This window comes from Phocoena sinus, chromosome X (genome assembly GCF_008692025.1).
Source record: "Phocoena sinus isolate mPhoSin1 chromosome X, mPhoSin1.pri, whole genome shotgun sequence".
NCBI classification, from domain to species: Eukaryota; Metazoa; Chordata; class Mammalia; order Artiodactyla; family Phocoenidae; genus Phocoena; species Phocoena sinus.
The window spans coordinates 104,378,609-104,405,638 of NC_045784.1; positions in this window are offsets into that span (position 1 = coordinate 104,378,609).

The following is a 27,030-nucleotide window of genomic DNA, read 5'->3' on the forward strand; positions in this document are numbered from 1 at the left end:
GACATAGAGAATGGACTTGAGGACATGAGGAGGGGGAAGGGTAAGCTGGGACGAAGTGAGAGAGTGGCATGGACATGTATATACACTACCAAATGTAAACTAGATAGCTAGTGGGAAGCAGCCGCATAGCACAGGGAGATCAGCTCGGTGCTCTGTGACCACCTAGTGGGGTGGGATAGGGAGGGTTGGAGGGAGACGCAAGAGGGAGGAGGTATGGGGATATATGTGTATGTATCGCTGATTCACTTTGTTATAAAGCAGAAACTAACACACGACTGTAAAGCAATTATACTCCAATAAAGATGTTAAAAAAATTAATAACTCAGGAGATGCAGCTACAGCAGTACATACCTAATAAATTTATAGCCAGATACATAGGCATTAGAAAAGATTAAGTATTTAAAATCTCAAGAAGTTAGAAAAAGAAGAATAAAACCTAAGGAAATTAGAAAGACTAAATTAATGATACAGAGAGAAATTAATGAGTTAGAAAATAAACAAACCAAAGGCTCGTCTTTTGGAAAGACTAGTAAAATATGGAGAGCACATAGCAAATATAATCATTAAAACAAAAGAGAAAAGGCATGTTAAAAATATAAGGAATGAGAAGCAGGGATATAATTCAAGATACACTGGAGACTAAAAATTCAGATGGAAATTCCAAGACCAACTTTATTCCAATAAATTTGAAAGCATAAAAAATGAATTTTCTGAAAAATAATTACCAAACTGACTTAAGAAATAAGAGGGAAAAACTTGAATATATCTATATAACCAACAAAGAAACTGAATAAAAAAATTTAAATCTTCACACAAAATCATCAGGCCAAACAATTTCATAGACAATTCCTACCTAAATTTCACAGAACAAGTATTTTCTTTCTGATGCCCTCAAAGAACAGATAAATTATATCATATACAAATTGTTCCAGAGCTTTGGTTCTCAAATTTGGCTTCACATTATAATCACCTGGGGAGCATTTTAAAATACTGATGCCTGGATCCACCTCCAGAGATGCTGATTTATTTGGTATGGGCAAAAAATTCCTGAGTATTATTATTTTATAAACGTACAAAAAACAAAAATCAGAAATTCCCCAAGTAATCCAAATGTGCATCTGGGAATCACTGAACTACTGAATAAAATAATAAGTAAAGCTCACCAAGTCACTGTTTGAGGCAAATACAAACTTAACTTGGACAGTACTAGAAAAAAATCTCAATCTCATTTATAATATAGATGCAAAACATTTAAATAAAATATTAGCAAACCAAATCAAACATGCATTAAAAAGTACCTGATGACAATGTGTGGCTTAACCCAGTAATAAAAGATCTTTTAAAGAGAAAATCTATTACTATAAATCATCATTTTAACAGATTAAAGGGGAAAATCATATAATGTGGATGCAGAATTTTTTTTAGAAAATGCAAAGCCCTCTCAAGAGTGATACAGCTTTTAGCAAACTACAAATATATGGGATCTTCCTTAACCTGATAAATCTATCAACCCCAAACCGACAGCAGACATATAACTTACTGGTAAAATATGCAAAATATAGTATTCCTTTTAAAGTTGAGAAAATGATAAGAATGACACTATGCTGCTTCTATTAAGCATATACTAGAGCTCTTATCCGGTACAAAAAGACAAGGAAAGTAAAAGTCTTCAGATTGATCATGAAGAACCTCAAATGGTATTCACAGATGACAATGCTGTTAAAGAAATCCTATATACAGAGTTGTACCATGCTTGTTAATAGAGAGAAAATATTTTAAAGGTCACAACTGTTTCCATGTTAATCAATAAATTCAATGGTATTCCAACTTAAGTTTCAAAAGGATATTTCACAGAAATGGACAAGCTGATCCTGAAATAACCTTTGAAGACAACAAAGGCCTAAAAGAAAATCAAGAAAATGTCAAAGAATGATTAAAGAGAGAGAGAACTTTTCCTACCAGGTATCAAGAGTCATCATAAAGATATAGTAATTAACATAGTGGTTGTTGAATCAGGTATAGACAAATAAAACAGTGGATCAGAATAGAAAGCCTAGAAAAGACTGATATTTATGTGGCAACTTGATATATGACAGAGGTTGCATTACTGCTCAGCGTGAGCAGAATGCACTATTAAAAAAAAATGGTGCGGGCTTCCCTGGTGGCGCAGTGGTTGAGAGTCCGCCTGCCGATGCAGGGGACACGGGTTCGTGCCCCGGTCCGGGAAGATCCCACATGCCGCGGAGCGGCTGGGCCCGTGAGCCATGGCCGCTGAGCCTGCGCGTCCGGAGCCTGTGCTCCGCAACGGGAGAGGCCACAACAGTGAGAGGCCCACATACCGCCAAAAAAAAAAAAAAAAAAAAAAAAAATGGTGCTGTGACATTTTGCTATTTATTTGAAATAAGACAATGAAGACGCTACCCACATCATATAGAAAAATAATTCCACGGAAATCAAGTATCTAAATTTGAAAATACAAACTAAAAAATTTTTAGAGCATGGAAAATATTTTCACATCACTAAATTACGTTACATTTTTTGAACAAAATATAAAATAATACAAGTCATAAAGTCGATAGTTGATAAAGATGGTACATTAAAATTAAAAACCTGTGTATGTCATAAAATGTCATGAACTTAAAAGACAAGTTAGATTTGGAACAGCTATTTGCTATATGCATAACACACAAAGGATCTGGGTCAAGAATATATAAAGAATCTGAACAAATCCATAATTTTTAAAAGAGCAACAATGCAATAAAAAATGCACAAATGATATGAACAGGCAATTTACAAAAAGAACTCCAATTTTATGCAATTGTATGTGATAAAGTAGTAAAAATGTATAAACTAGAAATATAGGCATCTACCTGGGTAAATCCTAGAAGTATAATGTTAAATGATGAAAGTCAGCTGGAAAAGATTCTACTCAGGTAAAATTTTAAAGCCCACAAAACAATATTTCATAGTGCATGTGGCTGTAAATAAATGTAGAAAATATAAAAGCATGCAGGTCAATTATATGCACAAATTTCAGCAGAGGTGGGTGGGAAAGGGATGAAGGAGGGTCTTTAGCTATAGCTGTAACTGTGTTTCTTTACAGAAAAAAAAAACAAGTAAATATGGCAAAATGTTACCATCTGTTAAATATGAGCGGTTGATTCACCGGTGCTTGCTATATTAAATTTATATAATTTTCTTATGTTTGAAACACATCATAATTTAAAGTATATTAAGAAAATTTAAATGAGAACCTACTGTACAGCAGAGGGAACTCTACTCAATGCTCTGTAGTGACCTAAACGGGAAGGAAATCTAAAAAAGAGTGGATATATGTATATGTATATTCACTTTGCTGTACAGCAGAAACTAACACAACATTGTAAAGCAACTATACTCCAATAAAAATTAATTTTAAAAAAAGTGTAATAAGAACATTTAAACTTTAAATGATGGTGAGAAAATACATGTGAATATTTATCTGCTCACGGGAGAAGGGAAAGCCTTTTAAATTTAAAAGAAAAAATAAATCATAAAGGAGAAGGTTGATAAATGTGATTACGTAAAAATATTAAAACTCTATATAATAAAACACTTCAAAAGTTTAATTACAAAGTAGAGAACATGTTTGTAATATGTACGTGTATATGATAAATATATATATTTAGTATTATTAATGTAAAAAAGCACTCTCAAAATCAATATGTTCATTAGATGTGAACAATATTAATAAACAGAATTACTTAAGGTCGATGAATATACAGTGAAACTAGCCCTTTTATCAACTGCTAGTGAGATTTTAAAATGGTTGATCTTTGGGGATAGAGATAGACAATAATAAAAAGAGCATTAATTGTTCATACTAAAAAAAGACATTAACCTGATAAAAATTATGATCTCTAAGGGATGAGATGACAGAAATGACTTACAGTTTCTATTTTATACACTTTCTTTTTAAGTACCTGATTTTTATTCGTTTTATAATTTAAAATCACAATTACTTTTCAATTTCAAACATTTAAAAAGAAACTAAGTCGCAGCTTTTGGCTTCTAATTCTACTTCTAAGGACACCGTCCTCGGTTATAGTTAGACATGTACACAGAACTTAACACTGCAGTTTATAAGTTTTATAATACTGAAATATAGACACAGCCTACTATTAAACATTAGAGTAATAATTAAACACATTATGGTGCCTAAACATAATGGAGTAATATGCTGAGATTTTAAGAATATGTTTTTAAAAATAATCCCATAAGAAAATGCTTACTATACGATCATAAGAAAAAAAAAAAAAGGGATAACTCAATGATGCCATTCAGTGTCAAGTTAATGGAAAAAAGGTCTGCAATGTAACCCAAGTTGAGAAAGGGACAGATGTTTTTTATTATTAAAAGACCATAGTTATGTAGGCAAAGGAGCAACTCCTCTCCTATGTAGACCCAACGAAGGATTTGGGAAGGAAAGAAACTTTCCCTGTGTGAGATGCGCTTTTTCTATTTTTTATTTTGCTCTTCCCAAGAATATAAAAATATCAAGTAGCAGACTACAAACCAGAGTGGAGGATCACCCTGACATTCTTCCGCCCCCATTCCCTCCTCCAGTTTTAAGACTCAGAGCTCACCTCTCTCCCTCTACCTGGCAGAACAGCTTTAACTGACAACCCATGTTGGAGACAGTTTACAAGGAGAGAGAGAGAGAGAGAGAGAGAGAGATTGACATTCACCTGGGACTTGCAAATACCTAACAGAAGGATAACAGACCCAGAAGAAACGGAGAAGTGGGGATTCAGGAGGAAGGAACGAAGTTAAAAGGACAGATGGACTTGAGGAGAAGAGGAAAAGAGAAGGTATCCCCTTTCACATGGCTAGCGAAAAAACCCTCCCAGAACAACCTGAAAGTGGGGTCAACACAACCTCAGTACGTAGGCAGGACAAGAGAGAAAAAAATCAAGGGCTCATCAACCAATATAACATGTACTGTCTACCACTAACCCCTGTATAGTTTGGATTAATCACCAGAGGCCTTGAGCAAATTATAGCTTGAACTCTTCTGCCAAATTTCCATGATGTTCACTTGTGTGGGTCACAAGATAATAACTGCTATCAGGAAGGGAATGTTTACTCTCATCCCCACAAGAAGACAAGGAATGTCTATGGGGCTTTGGGGAGATATGCCAAAAAGGCAATAACTCAGCCAGAAGATTTATCCTTGATCACCAGCTTGGCAGAAAATGTCTAAAGATACCACATTGGCCCCCAAATAAGGAGCCTACCGTAGAGCACATATACACGTAAATACATATTACATACTTTTCTATGCATATGTGTATGCATAGAAAAAGAACAAGAGGAAAGGCACTAAAATATTATCAATGTTTTCCTGGGATTTGGAATTACAAGTGATTTTTATTTCCTTATGGAGCACAGTGTTTTAAAATATTAATCGATGTTTGCTTTCCTTCTTCTTTTTTTTTTTTTTTTTTTTTTTTTTTTTATGCGTTACGCGGGCCTCTCACCGTTGTGGCCTCTCCCGTTGCGGAGCACAGGCTCCGGACGCGCAGGCTCAGCGGCCATGGCTCACGGGCCCAGCCGCTCCGCGGCATGTGGGATCCTCCCGGACCGGGGCACGAACCCGCGTCCCCCGCATCGGCAGGCGGACTCCCAACCACTGCGCCACCAGGGAAGCCCTGCTTTCCTTCTTGATAATTTCTTTTTGTCCTACAGTATATTTCCACAATTAAAATTAGATACAGGCATTGAAGCTTATTGTCCCAGGGATGGGAAGACAAAAAAATGACCCAGCAAAATGAGCCAATTTTTTTTTTCACATTTGAGTTTCAAAATAAAACTGTAAAGTCCATAGCTAGGAGGAGACTCTAAAAGCCAAAGAAACTTTGATTTGCTAGAGTGAGGTACCTGAGAGGAAAAAAGTAATATTCTAAAATTCTAAAAACTTGCCTTTTCACATCAAGAGTGAAGACTGGAGGACCCAGGGTTTATATCATGAACCATCTAGTAGAGGAGAATTTGTAATGACATCGGAGCCGTTTCCCAACCACAAAAAGAGGAGAGAAGAATACTTTCTGTACGGGAGAGAAGTTTGGATGAAGATTTTTTTAAAAATTCAGAGAGATCTGAGAATTCTAAATGTACCCCACTCTGCGACTGCCCCAGGCGACCAGAGAGTGGCTGTCTTGGAGTAGAAATGGTAGCATGTTTAGGAAGAGAGAAACTTAATATATTGCCATTTCCTCCTGAATCTCCCTTGGCTTCCAGGGTATGTTTAAGAAATATGAAAGTTTCTATGTTTCTAATTGAGCAAGGAAAGTGACTAAAAATTGAGAAACGGTATGTCTGCCAGGGTGTCTTCATGGCACAGGGACAAGGAACTGAGTAACAAGATGCAGGTGGGACAGCCGAAGTCGGAAGCTCGTGAACTTGACTGACTCTCAGCAACTCAACTTATCTATGTGAGCTGTAAAGGGAGTTCAGTCAGTCTGAGATTACTGCCAGGCTTCCCATTTCCCCACTCATCCTACCTCCAAACCATTAGTGTGCGTTTCCCCATATCAAGGGAATTACACAAGTAAGCGCATGAGCACTGAATGCAGATAAGCTGATGCATCAGACCAGTCTAGACAAGCTATATACAACTCAGCGGAGGGCGATAAGAATAGAGGGCTGACACTCACACCCAAAGGAAATTACAATTCAGAAGAAGGGAAGAAGGAAGAGTTGAGTGAGGAGACTCATAAAAGACTAAGTTTAAAGTCAGAAATAGGGGCTTCCCTGGTGGCGCAGTGGTTGAGAGGCCGCCTAACGATGCAGGGGACACGGGTTCGTGCCCCGGTCCGGGAAGATCCCACATGCCACGGAGCGGCTGGGCCCGTGAGCCATGGCCGCTGAGCCTGCGCGTCCGGAGCCTGTGCTCCGCAACGGGAGAGGCCACAACAGTGAGAGGCCCGCGTACCGAAAAAAAAAAAAATTCAGAAATAGTTAAGATATCTTATATCGTAGGACTAAGTTTACCGCAGAAAGTTGAAATGCAAGTTAAAATCTAGGTGAATTTCAGTCACAGAGAAATCAAGAACGTTGCATTCTTCTACATTTGAGTTTGTGACTGTGACATTTTCTACTTGCTATTTCTTTAAACTTTCTAGAATTTTCCAAATACACTGCATATTTGCATTTATTCTTTCAAACGTGAACAAAATAAACATTAAAATAAAGCTATCAACATTTTCAAAGATGTAGATTAGTTTATGTTACTTTTGAAAGTCCTGGGCTGGTAGGAATCTGACTTTATATCTAGGAGCACTAGAAAAGACAGTGTCCTGTTGTTAGAAATTGTAAAAGTTAGAAACTGATAAGGACTTGCTAAATATATTTTAAATCAACACACATTAAAACTGTTAGAAGCTGTTAAAATCTACAAGTAAGTGTCTGGAGAGAGAGAGAGAAAAATCTTCTGTGCTAAGAAAAAGTGGAAAATTCTTCATTTTAGATAGGAGAAAGAGTGACATTTGATAAACAACTTGGTAAAGGTATAAACAAAACGCTATGGGAGCAAATGCAGAGGAGCCATTAGTTCCTTTGAGAGGTTCATAAATCTCTTGCAAGTTGAATCTGCAAACCTAAACGTATACAGTGATGACAGCAAATGCTGATATTTCCTTTTCTTTGACAAATCCCCATAACAGGCATATGAGCTGATGTCAAGGTAAAGTGGACATAATCAGGGATGCTTCTTGCTGTCCTGGAACATATGTGACATTACAAATAATAAACTTTATCCTGTCATTGTTGGACTCAATCCGGGAGCTGCAAACTCTTAACACTCTGGTTGACCTAGCCCACAGGCATGTTTATTCTGGCTCACAATTTTCTTTAAAATAAATTTAAATGTCTTTCGGTTCATTATACTCACTCCAGCTCACCACTGATCACACTGGTCCCTTTTTGGAAAACCAACATCATGCAATGGTTAAGAATAGAAACACAGAGAATCAGAGTACTTGAGTTGAAATTCAAGATCTGTCACTTACTAGTTATGTGACCTTGGGAAAAATGACTTAACCTCTCTGTGCCTTGGTTGTCTCATCTCTAAAATGGGAATAGTAATAGTAGGGTTGTAGTAACAATTAAATGAGTTCACACTTGTAAAGCACTTAAAATAATGCCCACGCAGAAAGCACTGTGTAAATATTTGTTAAATAAATGTGGGCTTATGTCCAGCCTGATTATGTTCCCTCCTTCGCCCCTGCAAGCATGTGGGTTTGTACTTCTGGCTTAATTTATCCCCAAGAAAGCTTTTGCCTTGGCCCTTCATGTAAGCAATTTGAGTGTCCCTCCCTACATGGTGTGAAATGAGGAATTTCAAGAGTTCTTTTCCACATATATCACCTACATGTACCACACAGCTGACTCATTACCATCATCATAAAAATCTTCTGTGCTCTGAACACTGGAGATACTAAGGGATGCAAGGTATAGTCTCTGTCTTAAGGGGATTACTACCAAGAGAGACTGGAATTGTACATGAAAAGTAAGTACAGTAGAAGATTGTATATGCTAAATGCTAAATGACAGAAGTCTATTGGATAAAGCAGTGATCACAGATGGATGGGGTAGACCAGGTAAGTTCTATAGAGGGTATGGGGCTTGAGCTAGTTTTTGAAGGGGAACTAGGGCTTAGATCTGCCCTGGTATTAGAGGAAGGCATTGTGAACAAGATCTGTGTGATCAAAATATAGAGGTAAGAACATGTCTGGAAGCTTGAGAAATTACACACACATTTAATTTAAGTAGGGAGTAGGTTATGTGTCAGCAATTATAGGTGATGGGGACAGGCCCATAGATGAGGACTGGAATGTGGAGAGCACGGAATGCCAGATGAAGAGCCCAAGGTTTTTCTTGAAAACAGTAGAAAGTCAATGAAGATTTCAGAGCTGGGAGAGGTGGTAGGGAGAGAGAGGATGATTTTTGCAAATAAATATTTTATAAAGATTAATCTGTTAGCAGGTGTAAGATGGACAAGAGCCAGTGGACAGCAAGGCAGTTAGGACACCAGAGAGGAACCATGAAGACTGGCTGGGAGACTGTTTTAATGAAACAGTCTGAGATTGAGTTGACCTAGGTCTGGACCAGGGTGGGGCAGTAGGCAAGCTAAAGATTATTGAAGAAATGAAACCTCTCAATTATTTTGCCCAATTAACTTCTATCCGCCCATCAAAAAGGAAGAGTTAGCGCTTCAAGAATTCTGTTTTCCCAGAGCTCTGTGTGCATCTGTCCATACTATAGTACACCAAAACATTCTGTTAACATGTCTATTTCTTCTTAACCTAAAAACTCCTTCTGGTTATGGGGTTTGTCCGATTTTTTTGTTTCTCTAGAACCTAGCACAGCTCCTGACATATATTACAGTTTTAAAAAGTGTAAAACTGAACCAAAGAATCAATAGGACCAAGCAGCTTTTAATGAATGGGGGGAGAAATAGTTCTTGAGGCTGCCTGGTACTTGGAAGATGAAGAGAATATGACATGAATTCCAGAAGAAAATCAGATTTGGGAGGAAATGGAAAAAATGTTCCAGGAGTGAGCTCTGAAACTCTAACACGCTGTCTCTCTCTCCCCCTCTCTCTTTCTCGCTCTCTCTCCCACTTCCTCCTCCTCTCTCTCCCCCTCTATTTCTCTCTCTCCACCCTGTCCCTCTCTCCCCCCTCCCTCTCTCAACAGTGAAAGTTATTATCTGGGAAGAATAAATAGCAAAGCTATACATTTTATATCTTGGTACACAGTTATTATCAAATCTATAAGGAATAGAGCCCCATTGGGGAATGGGACACAGGAGCAATCAGTTTGAGTTTAGAGTATAGATACAGCACCTGGGTGATTTGGTGTATGAAATGGGGGAAGGGGTTTCAAGGAAACTGAGATGGGATGCTTAAAGAACCGGGGCTGGGGGAACTCCCTGGCGGGCCAGTAGTTAGGACTCTGTGCTTCCACTGCTGGGGGACTGGGTTTGAGCCCTGGTCAGGGAACTAAGATCCTGCAAGCTGTGTGGCATGGCCAAAAAGGAAAAAAAAGGAAAAGAAGAACTGGGGTCCGGGGCCTCTAAAAGAATAAAGTATTTATTAGCCAATAAAACCATCAGATTAACGTCACCATGACTATCAGCTTTGGGTTTGACCTTCCACTGTACCTGAAAAGATGAAGTCACATACTATTAAAGGAAATGTAAGAAGGGACATTTTAAATATAGTCATGCTACTTCTGGATTAACCAGCCTTCTATAGTCCGCAATCGTCCTTCCACCACCATAGGCCCAGGGACACTGCTTATCTCAGGGACTATCCTTTGAATGGTTAAAAGAAATATAGAAAATCATCTCTTATCTCTTAGAGGTAGATATGGATTTCCAAGTTAAAGGAACTTGGGAAACTTGGCAATTTCCCACTGGCAAGGCATGACCTTTTCAGTGAACTGTTTGAGGTACCTGCTCCCTTTTATCCTGAGCGATAACCATGAAATGATACGGCTGCCGTCTAAATCAATATGGCCCTGATGAGTCATCGCCATCAGTGAGCCACAGACTTTGCACAGGGTTGGGGGCATACGATGATGTTTAAGAAAGATTTCTGGAGTTAAACTGAGTTGCACTTGCAGTAGTAGTGATGAATTTGCCCAGATCTAGCTACATGTGGCCAAAGGCACCCAGCTGTGACATTTCTGGTCAAGGTTTAGGTACATACAGTGGCCAGGAAATGAGGCAAGTAAACTTAGCAAAACTAAAGAGGTAGAGTGGGAAGCTAGAAATTTCATGGGCTTTAGAGTAAGATACACCTGAATTTGAGTCCTGGCTTTACCACTTCTTAGCTATATGAACTTGGGCAAGTTTATTAACTTCTATGAGCACTACTACATCTTCAAAATGAGATTATAATAATGTTTACCTCATACAATTGTTATTAGGATTATATTATGTAATCTATAATCATCAGTATGGCATTAATGATCATCAGACAAGCAATACTGGCCTCATGATCTTAAGTACCCTAACCAAGGGAGTAAATCATTGTTATCATTTCAGCTAGACTGGTAGGGCAGACAGAATAATGGTCTCCTAAAGATATCCATAACCTAATCCCTAGAATCTATGGATGTGTTACCTTACACGGAAAGAGGGATTTTTCAGATGTAATTAAGTTGAAGATCTTGAGATGGAGAGATCAACCTGCATTATTTGGGTGGGCCCAATGTAATCATAGGGGTCCTTATAAGAGGGAAGCAAGAGGGTCAAAGGCAGAAAAAAGAGGTATAATGATGGAAGCAGAGGTCAAAGAGGTATGCTTTGAAGATGGAGAAGAGTGGCATAAGCCCTGGAATGTGGCATAAGCCCTCTAGAAGCCGGAAAAGGGAAGGAAATGGATTCTCCCCTAGAACCTGCAAAAAGAACATAGCCCTATAGACACCTTGACTTGAAGTATTCTTACATCCAGAATGTAAAAGAAGATATTTGTGTTCGTTTAAGCCTCTAAGTTTGTGGTATTTTATTACAGCATTAAGAAACTAATAGATCTAGATTTGGTGAAAAGAATTAAGTCTATTGTCATCATCCTCCCAAAAAAAGCATATTTAGGGCTGTATCACTAAATATCTCCATAGCTTGGCACCATAGCAGCCACTGTCCATAAAATGGCAAAACCAAAACCAAAACCAAAAACCTGAATTCCTCTTCCAAATCACATAGCATCACTCTGGAATACAAGCCCTTGATTCCTGTCACTGGTAACATTTCTTAGAACATGGCCCTAGAATGGCTATATGGGCCCAAAAGAGAAGTTTGTATTAATATTTTTGACCTTCCTCACTTTGGGGCTGAAAGTGGTGGCAAGAAAGATGGTCATTATTCCTTTTACCCTTTAAGGGAAAATGGCCTCCTTCACCCATCTGTGCCTAAGAGGCGGTTCCAACTGAACGACTGGCTGGCACTGTTCTTATGGATAATGCAAGCCTTCCGGCTCCTGCTCGACAGAATCCAATCGCACTTGACGCCGAGGTGACATGAGCACCTCTCCAACTCTGCAAGTGTGCCATTTGTACAGCTTTGGTGTGAGACAGAGAGACAGGATATCTGAGCTGCCATGGAAATATGCTTGGGTAAGTTGCCTGCCATTGTCCCAGGCAACTTTTGCATAATTTCAGAAAAAAAGAATGAGACATTTTTGAATGTTCGCTTTCACTAGATTAGGAATATGCTACTTTCAATTTTACAAAAATCACTGAAGCATTTTGCTCAATACTGAACCAACACCGATTTAGTTTTGAAAAAGACTACCTTACTATATAATGCATTTTAACCGTGCAAAGGACAGTGCGGAATTCTGTTCCTTCTTTCATTATTCTGCCTTTTTTAAAATGTAGCAGCCAATGTAGAAATCACTGTGGATACAATGCTTACATTCCTCTGCCAGTACCGATATATTCAGCTTTATTCTTTAAAGAAGCTTCTGTCTGTTGGAAATACAGTCTTAACCATTAAGTTATTGGGAAAAAATAGATATAACCTGAGAAGACCAAACTTTGTATTTTCCTTACATGTTATGTACGGGAATTCCATAAGTCTATTAATCAGAAGCGTATAACTTTTATCTAACTAATGAGATCATTGTACTAACTTCTCCCTTTGAGGCAAGTGACCAAAATTAGAAGTCATGCTCACATCCCAGCGCTCAGTACAGTGCCTAGCATTTGTGCGTGCACTTATTCATTCATCCCTACATTCATTCAACAAATATTTATTGAACACCTCCTTTTTCGGGTGCATGGTAATGGGAATATAGCAGTGAACAAGAAAGGTCCTTGCCCTCATGGAACTTAAAGTCTGGCAAATGGTGCATGCCTGACAAGTGAATAATTTTATTCATTCACCTGTAGTTCAAAGGTTAATTTCTAAGGAATGCCCTAATTTCTGTGTGCACACTCGGGTATGTGTGTAATCATAACGGTGTTTAGAAGTAAAGAGAGGGAGCAGAAACCAGGGAGGAGGTGTATCTCATACACCTAATCTTCTAATCTCCTATACCTGTTCCACTGACCGCTCTAGTTACAAATGTAACCCCTGATGGTAAGGATTATAACGCTGAGATCTTTAATGATGATTACTATATTCTTATTAAGGCAGGAAAGTGGACACAGACGTTTTTAACAAGAGTTGGGAAGAAAAGGGCTTCTAAGTAGCCTTAAATCTAATTATCTCAGCATCAATATGGAGTAGTGGTTTCCAAAGAACATGGGATATGGAGTCAGATCTCCTGGAATTTGGGCGTGTCTCTAAGCCTCAATTTAACGTCTAAAATGGAGACAATAATAATGGTCTAGCAAGGTTCTGAGAATTAAATCACTTACCGCAAGGCCCAATACATAGCTCTCGGTAAAAGCAGTAGTAGTAGCTGCTGTTGTAATTGTTTGGTGTTACGCTGATTTCCCAAAAATTGTTAGCTAAGAATTTACTATATCCTGGCCACCTAATAGGCTTTCTAATGTCTTAATGAGAACACATCACAGAAAAGAAAATATGACTTTGGTTCTCCTTCCTGAGCCATACATCACCTCCATGGTGTCTTCTTCCACTCTTTAGTTCTAAACATTATTATAACCTCCCTTGCTCTCTCTCCCCACCCCCGTCCCTCTCTCCGTCTCTCTCTGTCTCTCTGTCTCTCTCTGTCTGTCTGTCTGTCTCTCTCTCTCTCTCTCACACACACACACACACACACACACACACACACACACACACACTCTCTTGAATTCAGCCAGAGATGGCATGCCAGCCATGATGGATTGATAGTTGCTGTCTGGGATAATTTGTTGAGAAGGATCCTGAGATTGCATTGGGAATCAACATTTAAAAGTAGCGTAATTGATTAGTAATGACTACCATGGGTTTAGATCAGTAAGTGACAGCACACATGCTATATAGTTGGCATCTATGCCCGTAACTCTACTGGAAAGAAAGGATAGATCATTAGCACTTCAGTATGATTTTTAGTCTGTCTTTTTTCTTTTACTGTTGGAGCATACGCGTGCCTTTTGAGTATTACTGTCTGTTGTGGAATAAAAGTCTTAGCTTCCTATTAAATAAGTTCCCAACATTAGGAAGCAAGTAAGAGATGTGGTTGGGAGAACAGCACTGCTTCTCTGAAACTGTATCATATGATACAACAACCTGCTTTACTCTTGCTTAAGTTGCTCCTTAATTTTTGTGATTCCACAAATTTGTCTTAGACAAGTATAATAAACTTCCCTTAACTCTACTAACAACCTATCAAAGAGAGAACATTGTATATTCATACAATGGAATACCAATCAGCAATTTAAAATGAAAGAATTACTGATACACACAACAATATGAATAAATTTCACAGATATTTTGCTAAGACAAAAAATGCCAGACACAAAAGAATACATACTATATAACTCTATTTTTTTTTTTTTTTTAACATCTTTATTGGGGTATAATTGCTTTACAATGGTGTGTTAGTTTCTGCTTTATAACAGAGGGAATCAGCTATACATATACATTTGCTCCCATGTGTCTTCCCTCTTGCGTCTCCCTCCCTCCCACTCTCCCCCTCCCAACCCTCCAGGCTGTCCCAAAGCCCCGAGCTAATATCCCTGTGCCTTGCGGCTGCTTCCCCCCAGCTATCTACCTTACTACGTTTGTTAGTGTGTATATGTCCATGACTCTCTCTCGCCCTGTCAAAACTCACCCCTCCCCCTCCCCATACCCTCAAGTCCGTTCTCCAGTAGGTCTGCGCCTCTATTCCTGTCTTATCCCTAGGTTCTTCATGACATTTTTTCCCCTTAAATTCCATATATATGTGTTAGCATACGGTATTTGTCTTTGTCTTTCTGACTTACTTCACTCTGTATGACAGACTCTAGGTCTATCCATCTCATTACAAATATCTCAATTTCATTTCGCTTTAAGGCTGAGTAATATTCCATTGTGTATATGTGCCACATCTTCTTTATCCATTCGTCCGATGATGGGCGCTTAGGTTCTTTCCATCTCCGGGCTATTGTAAATAGAGCTGCAATGAACATTTTGGTACATGACTCTTTTTGAATTTTGGTTTTCTCAGGGTATATGCCAAGTAGTGGGATTGCTGGGTCATATGGTAATTCTATTTGTAGTTTTTTAAGGAACCTCCATACTGTTCTCCATAGTGGCTGAACCAATTCACATTCCCACCAGCAGTGCAAGAGTGTCCCCTTTTCTCCACACCCTCTCCAGCATTTATTGTTTCTAGATTTTTTGATGATGGCCATTCTGACTGGTGTGAGATGATATCTCATTGTAGTTTTGATTTGCATTTCTCTAATGATTAATGATGTTGAGCATTCTTTCATGTGTTTGTTGGCATTCTGTATATCTTCTTTGGAGAAATGTCTGTTTAGGTCTTCTGCCCATTTTTGGATGGGGTTGTTTGTTTTTTTGTTATTGAGCTGCATGAGCTGCTTGTAAATTTTGGAGATTAATCCTTTGTCAGTTGCTTCATTTGCAAATGTTTTCTCCCATTCTGAGGGTTGTCTTTTGGTCTTGATTATGGTTTCCTTTGCTGTGCAAAAGCTTTGAAGTTTCATTAGGTCCCATTTGTTTATTTTTGTTTTTATTTCCATTACTCTAGGAGGTGGGTCAGAAAGGATCTTGCTGTGATTTATGTCATAGAGTGTTCTTCCTATGTTTTCCTCTAAGAGTTTGATAGTTTCTGGCCTTACATTTAGGTCTTTAATCCATTTTGAGCTTATTTTTGTGTATGGTGTTAGGGAGTGATCTAATCTCATACTTTTACACGTACCTGTCCAGTTTTCCCAGCACCATTTATTGAAGAGGCTGTCCTTCCTCCACTGTACATTCCTGCCTCCTTTATCAAAGATAAGGTGTCCATATGTGCGTGGGTTTATCTCTGGGCTTTCTATCCTGTTCCACTGATCTATCTTTCTGTTTTTGTGCCAGTACCATACTGTCTTGATTACTGTTGCTTTGTAGTATAGTCTGAAGTCAGGGAGCCTGATTCCTCCAGCTCCTTTTTTCGTTCTCAAGATTGCTTTGGCTATTCGGGGTCTTTTGTGTTTCCATACAAATTGCGAAATTTTTTGTTCTAGTTCTGTGAAAAATGCCAGTGGTAGTTTGATAGGGATTGCATTGAATCTGTAGATTGCTTTGGGTAGTAGAGTCATTTTCACAATGTTGATTCTTCCCATCCAAGAACATGGTATATCTCTCCATCTATTTGTATCATCTTTAATTTCTTTCATCAGTGTCTTATAATTTTCTGCATACAGGTCTTTCGTCTCCTTAGGTAGGTTTATTCCTAGATATTTTATTCTTTTTGTTGCAATGGTAAATGGGAGTGTTTTCTTGATTTCACTTTCAGATTTTTCATCATTAGTATATAGGAATGCCAGAGATTTCTGTGCATTAATTTTGTATCCTGCTACTTTACCAAATTCATTGATTAGCTCTAGTAGTTTTCTGGTAGCATCTTTAGGATTCTCTATGTATAGTATCATGTCATCTGCAAACAGTGACAGCTTTACTTCTTCTTTTCCAATGTGGATTCCTTTTATTTCCTTTTCTTCTCTGATTGCTGTGGCTAAAACTTCCAAAACTATGTTGAATAAGAGTGGTGAGAGTGGGCAACCTTGTCTTGTTCCTGATCTTAGTGGAAATGCTTTCAGTTTTTCACCATTGAGGATGATGTTTGCTGTGGGCTTGTCATATATGGCCTTTATTATGTTGAGGAAAGTTCCCTCTATGCCTACTTTCTGGAGGGTTTTTATCATAAATGGGTGTTGAATTTTGTCAAAAGCTTTCTCTGCATCTATTGAGATGATCATATGGTTTTTCTCCTTCAATTTGTTAATATGGTTTATCACATTGATAGATTTGCGTGTATTGAAGAATCCTTGCATTCCTGGAATAAACCCCACTTGATCATGGTGTATGATCCTTTTAATGTGCTGTTGGATTCTGTTTGCTAGTATTTTGTTGAGGATTTTTGCATCTATGTTCATCAGTGATATTGGCCTGTAGTTTTCTTTCTTTGTGACATCCTTGTCTGGTTTTGGTATCAAGGTGATGGTGGCCTCGTAGAAGGAATTTGGGAGTGTTCCTCCCTCTGCTATATTTTGGAAGAGTTCGAGAAGGATAGGTGTTAGCTCTTCTCTAAACGTTTGATAGAATTCACCTGTGAAGCCATCTGGTCCTGGGCTTTTGTTTGTTGGAAGGTTTTTAATCACAGTTTCAATTTCAGTGCTTGTGATTGGTCTGTTCATATTTTCTATTTCTTCCTGATTCAGTCTTGGCAGGTTGTGCATTTCTAAGAATTTGTCCATTTCTTCCAGATTGTCCATTTTATTGGCATAGAGTTGCTTGTAGTAATCTCTCATGATTTTTTTTATTTCTGCAGTGTCAGTTGTTACTTCTCCTTTTTCATTTCTAATTCTATTGATTTGAGTCTTCTCCCTTTTTTTCTTGATGAGTCTGGCTAGCGGTTTATCTATTTTGTTTATCTTCTCAAAGAACCAGCTTTTAGTTTTATTGATCTTTGCTATCGTCTCCTTCATTTCTTTTTCATTTATTTCTGATCTGATTTTTATGATTTCTTTCCTTCTGCTAGCTTTGGGGTTTTTTTGTTCTTCTTTCTCCAATTGCTTGAGGTGCAAGGTTAGGTTGTTTATTCGAGATGTTTCCTGCTTCTTAAGGTGGGCTTGTATTGCTATAAACTTCCCCCTTAGAACTGCTTTTGCTGCATCCCATAGGTTTTGGGTCGTTGTGTCTCCATTGTCATTTGTTTCTAGGTATTTTTTTATTTCCTCTTTGATTTCTTCAGTGATCACTTCATTATTAAGTAGTGTATTGTTTAGCCTCCATGTGTTTGTATATTTTACAGATCTTTTCCTGTAATTGATATCTAGTCTCATGGCGTTGTGGTCAGAAAAGATACTTGATACAATTTCAATTTTCTTAAATTTACCAAGGCTTGATTTGTGACCCAAGATATGATCTATCCTGGAGAATGTTCCATGAGCACTTGAGAAAAATGTGTATTCTGTTGTTTTTGGATGGAGTGTCCTATAAATATCAATTAAGTCCATCTTGTTTAATGTATCATTTAAAGCTTGTGTTTCCTTATTTATTTTCATTTTGGATGATCTGTCCATGGGTGAAAGTGGGGTGTTAAAGTCCCCTACTATGAATGTGTTACTGTCAATTTCCCCTTTTATGGCTGTTAGTATTTGCCTTACGTATTGAGGTGCTCCTATGTTGGGTGCATAAATATTTACAATTGTTATATCTTCTTCTTGGATCGATCCCTTGATCATTATGTAGTGTCCTTCTTTATTCCTTTTAATAGTCCTTATTTTAAAGTCTATTTTGTCTGATATGAGAATTGCTACTCCAGCTTTCTTTTGGTTTCCATTTGCATGGAATATCTTTTTCCATCCCCTTACTTTCAGTCTGTATGTGTCTCTAGTTCTGAAGTGGGTCTCTTGTAGACAGCATATATAAGGGTCTTGTTTTTGTATCCATTCAGCCAATCTGTGTCTTTTGGTGGGAGCATTTAGTCCATTTACATTTAAGGTAATTATCAATATGTATGTTCCTATTCCCATTTTCTATATTGTTTTGGGTTCGTTATTATAGGTCGTTTCCTTCTTTTGCATTTCTTATCTAGAGAAGTTCCTTTAGCATTTGTTGTAAAGCTGGTTTGGTGGTGCTGAACTCTCTCAGCTTTTGCTTGTCTGTAAAGGTTTTAATTTCTCCATCAAATCTGAATGAGATCCTTGCTGGGTAGAGTAGTCTTGGTTGCAGGTTTTTCTCCTTCATCACTTTCAGTATGTCCTGCCACTCCCTTCTGGCTTGTAGGGTTTCTGCTGAGAGATCAGCTGTTAACCTTATGGGGATTCCCTTGTGTGTTATTTGTTGTTTTTCCCTTGCTGCTTTTAATATGCTTTCTTTGTATTTAATTTTTGATAGTTTGATTAATATGTGTCTTGGCGTATTTCTCCTTGTATTTATCCTGTATGGGACTCTCTGTGCTTCCTGGACTTGATTAACTATTTCCTTTCCCATATTAGGGAAGTTTTCAACTATAATCTCTTCAAATATTTTCTCAGTCCCTTTCTTTTTTTCTTCTTCTTCTGGAACCCCTATAATTCGAATGTTGGTGCGTTTAATGTTGTCCCAGAGCTCTCTGAGACTGTCCTCAGTTCTTTTCATTCTTTTTTCTTTATTCTGCTCTGCAGTAGTTATTTCCACTGCTTTATCTTCCAGGTCACTTATCCGTTCTTCTGCCTCAGTTATTCTGCTATTGATCCTATCTAGAGTACTTTTAATTTCATTTATTGCATTGTTCATCGTTGCTTGTTTCATCTTTAGTTCTTGTAGGTCCTTGTTAACTGTTTCTTGCATTTTGTCCATTCTACTTCCAAGATTTCGGATCATCCTTACTATCATTATTCTGAATTCTTTTTCAGGTAGATTGCCTATTTCCTCTTCATTTGTTAGGTCTGGTGGGTTTTTATCTTGCTCCTTCATCTGCTGTGTGTTTTTCTGTCTTCTCATTTTGCTTATCTTACTGTGTTTGGGGTCTCCTTTTTGCAGGCTGCACGTTCGTAGTTCCCGTTGTTTTTGATGTCTGTCTCCAGTGGCTAAGGTTGTTTCAGCGGGTTGTGTAGGCTTCCTGGTGGAGGGGACTAGTGCCTGTGTTGTGCTGGATGAGGCTGGATCTTGTCTCTCTAGTGGGCAGGTTCACGTCTGGTGGTGTGTTTTGGGGTGTCTGTGGCCTTGTTATGATTTTAGGCAGCCTCTCTGCTAATGGGTGGGTTTGTGTTCCTGTTTTGCTAGTTGTTTGGCATAGGTTGTCCAGCACTGTGGCTTGCTGGTCGTTGAGTGAAGCTGGGTGCTGGTGTTAAGATGGAGGTCTCTGGGAGATTTCCACCGTTTAATATTATGTGGAGCTGGGAGGTCTCTTGTTGATCAGTGTCCTGAAGTTGGCTCTCCTACCTCAGAGGCAGAGCCCTGCCTCCTGGGCTGGAGCACCAAGAGCCTTTCATCCACACGGCTCAGAATAAAAGGGAGGAAAAGTAGAGAGAATTATTAGAAGTATGAGGAAAGGAAGGAAGGAAGAAAGAAGCAAAGAAGGAAAGAAAGGAGGGAGGGAGGGAGGGAGGGAGGAAGGAAGGAAAGAAGGAGGGAAAGAAGGAGAAAATGTAGAGAGAATTAGTAGAAGTTTGAGGAAAGAGAGAAGGAAAGGAGGAAAGGAAGGAAGGAAGAAAGAAGCAAAGAAGGAAAGAAGGGAGGGAGGGAGGGAGGGAGGGAGGAAGGAAGGAAAGAAGGAGGGAAAGAAGGAGAAAATGTAGAGAGAATTAGTAGAAGTTTGAGGAAAGAGAGAAGGAAAGGAGGAAAGGAAGGAAGGAAGAAAGAAGCAAAGAAGGAAAGAAAGGAGGGAGGGAGGGAGGAAGGAAGGAAGGTAGAAGGGAAAGAAGGAGAAAATGTAGAGAGAATTAGTAGAAGTTTGAGGAAAGAAAGAAGGAAAGGAGGAAAGGAGGAAAGGAAGGAAGGAAGAAAGAAGCAAAGAAGGAAAGAAAGGAGGGAGGGAGGAAGGGAGGAAGGAAGGAGGGAAAGAAGGAAAAAAGACAGAAAGAAAGAAGATACAGTAAAAATAAAATAAAGTATAATATAGCTATTGTACTAAAAAATATTTAGAAACAAACAAAAAAAAAAAAAAAAAAAAAGAACAGATAGAACCCTAGGACAAATGTTGGAAACAAAGCTATACAGAGAAAATCTTACACAGAAGCATACACATACATGTTCACAAAGAGAGGCAAAGGGGGAAAAATCATAAATCCTGCTCCCAGAGACCACCTCCTCAACCTGGGGTGATTCGCTGTCTAAAGGAGGGAAGGAAGGAAGGAAAGAAAGAAAGAACGAAGGTAAAGTACAATAAAGTTATTACAATTAAAATTAATTATTAAGAAAAAAAAAATTTTTTTTTTTTAAAAAACCATGGACGGATAGAGCCCTAGGACAAATGTTGGAAGCAAAGCTATACAGAGAAAATCTTACACAGAAGCATACACATACACGTTCACAAAGAGAGGCAAAGGGGGAAAAATCATAAATCCTGCTCCTAGAGACCACCTCCTCAACCTGGGGTGATTCGCTGTCTAAAGGAGGGAAGGAAGGAAGGAAGGAAAGAAAGAAAGAAAGAACGAAGGTAAAGTACAATAAAGTTATTACAATTAAAATTAATTATTAAGAAAAAAAAATTTTTTTTTTAAAAAACCATGGACGGATAGAGCCCTAGGACAAATGTTGGAAGCAAAGCTATACAGAGAAAATCTTACACAGAAGCATACACATACACGTTCACAAAGAGAGGCAAAGGGGGAAAAATCATAAATCCTGCTCCCAGAGACCACCCCCTCAACCTGGGGTGATTCGCTGTCTAAAGGAGGGAAGGAGGGAAGGAAAGAAAGAAAGAAAGAACGAAGGTAAAGTTCAATAAAGTTATTACAATTAAAATTAATTATTAAAAAAGAAAAAAAATTTTTTTTTTTTTTAAAAAAAAACCATGGACGGATAGAGCCCTAGGACAAATGGTGGAAGCAAGAGTATACAGACAAGATCTCACACAGAAGCATACATGCACACATTCACAAAAAGAGGAAAAGGGAAAAAAATCACAGATCTCGCTCCTAAATTCCCCCTCTTCAATTTGGGATCACTCCCTGTCTATTCAGGTATTCCACAATGCAGGGCACATCAAGTTGATTGTGGAGCTTCAATCCGCCGCCTCCGCGGCTGCCGGGAGAGACCTCCCCCTCTCCTCCCTGCTCTCACAGCTCACAGGAGCTCAGCTTTGTACCCGGCCCTGCCCCTGCGCACAGATCGCTGGAGGGCGTCTGTTTTTTTGCTCAGACAGGACGGGGTTAAAGGAGCCGCTGATTCGGGAGCTCCGGCTCACTCAGGCCGGGGGTTGGGGGATGGGGGAAGGAGGGGCACTGCGTGCGGGGTGGGCCTGCGGCGGCAGAGGCGGCGTGACGCTGCGGCAGAGGCTGGCGTGACGCTGCACCAGCCTGAGACCCGCCGTGCGTACTCCCGGGGAAGCTGTCCCCGGATCCCGGAAACCCGGCAGTGGCGGCCTGCACAGGCTCCGCGGAAGAGGGGCGCGGAGAGTGACCTGTGCTCGCACACAGCCCCCCTGGTGGCGGCGGCAGCAGCCCCAGCGTCTCCCGCCCGTCTCTGGGGTCCGCGGTTTCAGCCGCGGCTCGCGCCCGTCTCTGGGGTTCGCGCTTTTAGCCGCGGCTCGCGCCCTTCTCTGGAGATCCTTTAAGCAGCGCTCTTAAACCCCTCTCCTCGCGCACCAGGAAACAAAGAGGGAAGAAAAAGTCTCTTGCCTCTTCGGCAGGTGCAGGCTTTTCCCCGAACTCCCTCCCGGCTAGTCGTGGCGCCCCAACCCCTTCAGGCTATGCTCAAGCCGCCAACCCCAGTCCTCTCCCTGCACTCCGTCCAAAACCGAAACCTGAGCCTCAGCTCCCAGCCCCTCCCGCCCCGGCGGGTGAGCAGACAAGCCTCTCGGGTTGGTGAGTGCCGGTCGGCACCGATCGTCTGTGCAGGAATCTCCCCGCTTTGCCCTCCACACCCGTCGCTGTGCACCACTCCGCGGTTCCGAAGCTCCCCCCTCCGCCTCCCGCAGTCTCCACCCGCGGAGGGGCTTCCTAGTGTGTGGAAACTTTTCCTCCTTCACAGCTCCCTCCCACTGGTGCAGGTGCCGTCCTTATTCTTTTGTCTCTGTTTTTTCTTTTTTCTTTTGCCCTACCCAGGTACGTGGGGAGTTTCTTGCCTTTTGGGAGCTCTGAGGTCTTCTGCCAGCCTTCAGTAGGTGTTCTGTAGGAGTTGTTCCACGTGTAGATGTATTTCTGGTGTATCCGTGAGGAGGAAGGCGATCTCCACGTCTTACTCTTCCGCCATCTTCCCGCCGACCTCCTAACTCTATTTTTATACACATGAATTTCTAAAACACGAAAGCCTGCTCCATGCAGCAATTCTCAACATGCAACAAAATCACCTGGAAAGCTTGTTAAAATCGGGGTTTCTGATTCAGCTGGTCTGGGGAGGCGTCTAAGACTTTGCATTTCTAACAAGTTCCCAGGTGATGCTGAAGCTGTTAGTCCTGGGTCCACACTTTAAGAATCACAGATCTATGGTGATAGAAGTCAGAATAGTGGTTACCTTTGGTGCGGGGGCTGGTGTGGACTTGAAAAGGGCATAAGACAACTTTCTGAGATGATGGAAATGTTCTATATCTTGACCTGGGTGATGGTCATGTAAGTATACACATAGGTAAAATACTACCCAGCTGTATCCTTCAGATCTGTATCTTTTACTGCACGTAAATTGTACATTTAATTAGAGGGAAGAACATGAGCTTTGGAGTCAAACACATGAGGTTTAAATTCCCAGCTCTGCCACTTATCAATTCTATGACATTTGACAAATTATTTCACTTACCCAAGCCTTACTATTTTCATATATAAAATAGGGTCCATAATAGTACTACCTCAAAAGGTTATGAAAATTCAGTAAGATGCTCATTGTAAGGTGCTGAGCAGAATGCCTGGCATAGACACTGTAAATGCTTGCTCTTATGTTTAGACATGAGTCTAAATTATAGGGATCAAGTAGTTTCTCTCTCCCCCCCCACACACACACACGTGGGTGTGCGCACACACACACACACACACACACACACACTCCTATCCCTCCTATCCATTGCACTAGCATTCTTCCTCTTAGAAAAGTTCTCATTCTTTAACATCACCTTGACTAGTGGAGTGTCTACTTAAACAAAACTATTTATTTCTCCATAATAATGCCAGTGCGTCCTGGCCTAGAACCACCTGCCTCCCTGCTTGGCAAATGAGCGGCTGTAGCAACTGAGACGGGTGTACCTTGGTGTTCACTATGGGCACAGAGTGTTTTACTGAGAGTCCCTGGACTAGGTAAACTACCCATGAAATCCAATTCAACTTGGGGAAATAGGTTATACATATGACTCAGTGAAGACATCTCCCTGAGGAAATAACCCTGGCAGTGGTTAGCACCAAGGACACAAACTGAAGGCGAACGTGTCTAGGTCACAAATTCAAGCCCTGTGTCCCTGTTTGCAGTGCTGCTGCAACTCACAGCCTCCATATTTCCTGTTTTTAGGCTTTTCAAAAACTGCTTGTTCTTGAAATCCATTCGAATATGGATATTTATCAGATTAATTCATCACCACTCCCTCTAATCACACGATATCGGGTAAGCCACAGAATTTACTTTGATTCCAGAATCACTGACTGAGCCCATACTCTGTGCCAACCACAGTGCTGCCTGATACAGATACAGATCCAAAGCATACCTGATCTCTATCTTTGAGCGTTCTATGAGTGGTATAAGAAAGCCACATAAGTAGACAATGGTAGGTAAAGCAAGGTGTGTGTGTGTGTGTGTGTGTGTGTGTGTGTGTGTGTGTGTGTGTGTGTGTGTATTAAGGTAACACTGAAGAGAAGTATCTAAGTCTATACTGAAAGGCGGGGAGTTATAGGGAAGTGCCAAGAAATGGTTGCTGGGAGAAATTACCTTTTAAGATCTTTAGAATCAGAGGAACTAGGCTAAAAGCAGATGTTCCTTTCAGCATGAAGGAAGAAGAAACAAAGTATTGTTTGGATGGGGATGGGAAAGGAAATCTAAGTACCAGATTTTATGTGCAGGCTGGTACGAAATATCCCAGCAGAGAATTAAGGAATGATGAGCCTGGCTGGGCCTAGAAACAAGCATGGATCCAGCTATACTGTCAAGTGTCAGATCTTACCTAGAGCAGAGTTGAATTAAGGCTCTTCTCTGACACACCCTTTTGTGTGCTTCTACTGTGCGTGACTCAACCCCCAGATTAACCCTCAAATTAATTAATGTTACTCCTGAACTGGGAAGGACTTTGAAAACAGCCCCACGACACATAGCTCCGAAAGCTATAGATGCCTGTGAGTCCCACTCTTCCCTACCCACCTCCACCTAACTTGGGGAAAAAATACCCACTTATAAATTGGGGAGCAGAAGAGCCAAGAAAATATGTTGCTTTTGAAGACTGATTTTGTGCTTCTTTTGGGGGAAAAAGCAGCTTCGCTTTTACTATGAAGCCTTGCAATCTATTAGAGTGAAGACTCATCGTTTTGCGCCAGTGTTTTCATTAAAATGAGTAAAAGGCATTTTGGTTTTCACAAGATTATTATGCAGTTGCACAGCACATTTTTTCCACCCCTCTGTTTTATAAGGTTTCTCCCGCAGGCAGGTCTGTTATACAATCCTAACCTTGGCCCCATATAATTGATCACGTCACCGAGGTACTAACTCATCTTCCAAGCAAGCACGTGAAATGCTATCCCTGAAAACTGGGGCCTGTGCTCAAGATTCTATTAGGAGTCCCATCATTCATCCTCTGGCCATGAGAATGATACCCTTTGAAAAGTCATGTCTGGGCAGATCAAACATTTTTCCCTCTCCACCCACATTCAGGGAGGAAAAAAGCTGACCAGATTCCTCCAATACTTTATGTGGAGGGTAAGTGGTAATCAATAGAGAAAAACACAAACAAAAGCATCAGGAAGTGAAACTGTTGTACATGTACGTGTGGGTGTACGTGTGTGTTTAGAGAGAGAGGGAGGAAGAAAGCAAACCCTATATTAAAGCCCCTAAATCCTTTACCTAAATCACAAGGCAGGCAGAGGGACTCCTTTAGCTGGGTGATGTATTTTACTTTAAAGGAAAGTAACATCCTACCATATATGCGTTATTTTGGTGACCAAAATAGCAGTGTGACCTTGATCAAGTTGATTAAGTTTTCTGGGTTTCAGTTTCTCATCTATTAAAAAAAAGTGAAGACAGAGCACAGAAAGGCCCTTCCATTTGTGGTTTCATATAACTTTAGATTGGACTTACTCATATTAAAGAGAGAGATGAGGCTGAGGCACAGAATACCGACAATGGCTCTCCTGCAGCACAGGCCAACAGAACCACTTTAGTTACCATAGTTGGGTTCATGGCTGCTGCAGTGCCCAAGCCCAACGCTGGGGAGTAACATATACACTAGGGTCTGAATTGGTTTCTAGGCTTTGTTTTATTCTTTAGCCATAAGTTGTTAAAGTACCCCTAACAGCTGCCCCACTAAATATATTCTTGGCCACAGAAGAATCAGGTGAGAAGGTGAGCTATAGGTCCGACTCTAAGCATTGGTCTCTGAGTCCTTGAGCCTACAATGAACACTCTTTCTCCTAGATACCTCCTGTAGCATTCATTCTCTGTAGCACTCATTTGTATTACATTTTTTCATGTGTATTTCTGAATGTGTATGTGTATATGTATCTGTGAGAGATAAGGGACAAAAAAGAAAAAAGAAAACAGAGAAAGAGAGGTAGAGAGTGTGCATCTCCCCAGTCAGTCTCTAAACCCTTTGAGAGCACAGATTATGTCATTTACCTCTTTCATCTGAGTGACACTATGCAGTAGTTCTTAAGCAGGCTGGCTCTAAAGCAAGTTCCTCTGACTTCAAATCCCAGCTCCATTAATCACAAGATGTAGGAGATTTAACAAGTTTTCTAACCTGCCTGAGCCACAGTTTCCTGATCTGTAAGATGGGGATGATAATAATTTCCACCTCTGTTATAAGACTAAATGTTTGTGTCACCTTCCCCAAAATTCGTACGTTAAAATCCTAACCCCCACTGTGATGGTATTAGGAGGTGGGGCCTTTGGGAGATGATTAGGTCATGAGGGTGGAGCCCTCATGAATAGGATCAGTGCCCTTATAAAAGACACCCTAGAGAGCCTCCTCACCCCTTCCACCATATGAGGACACAGCAAGGAGATAGCCGTCTATGAACCAGGAAGCAGGCCCTCACTAGACACTGAATC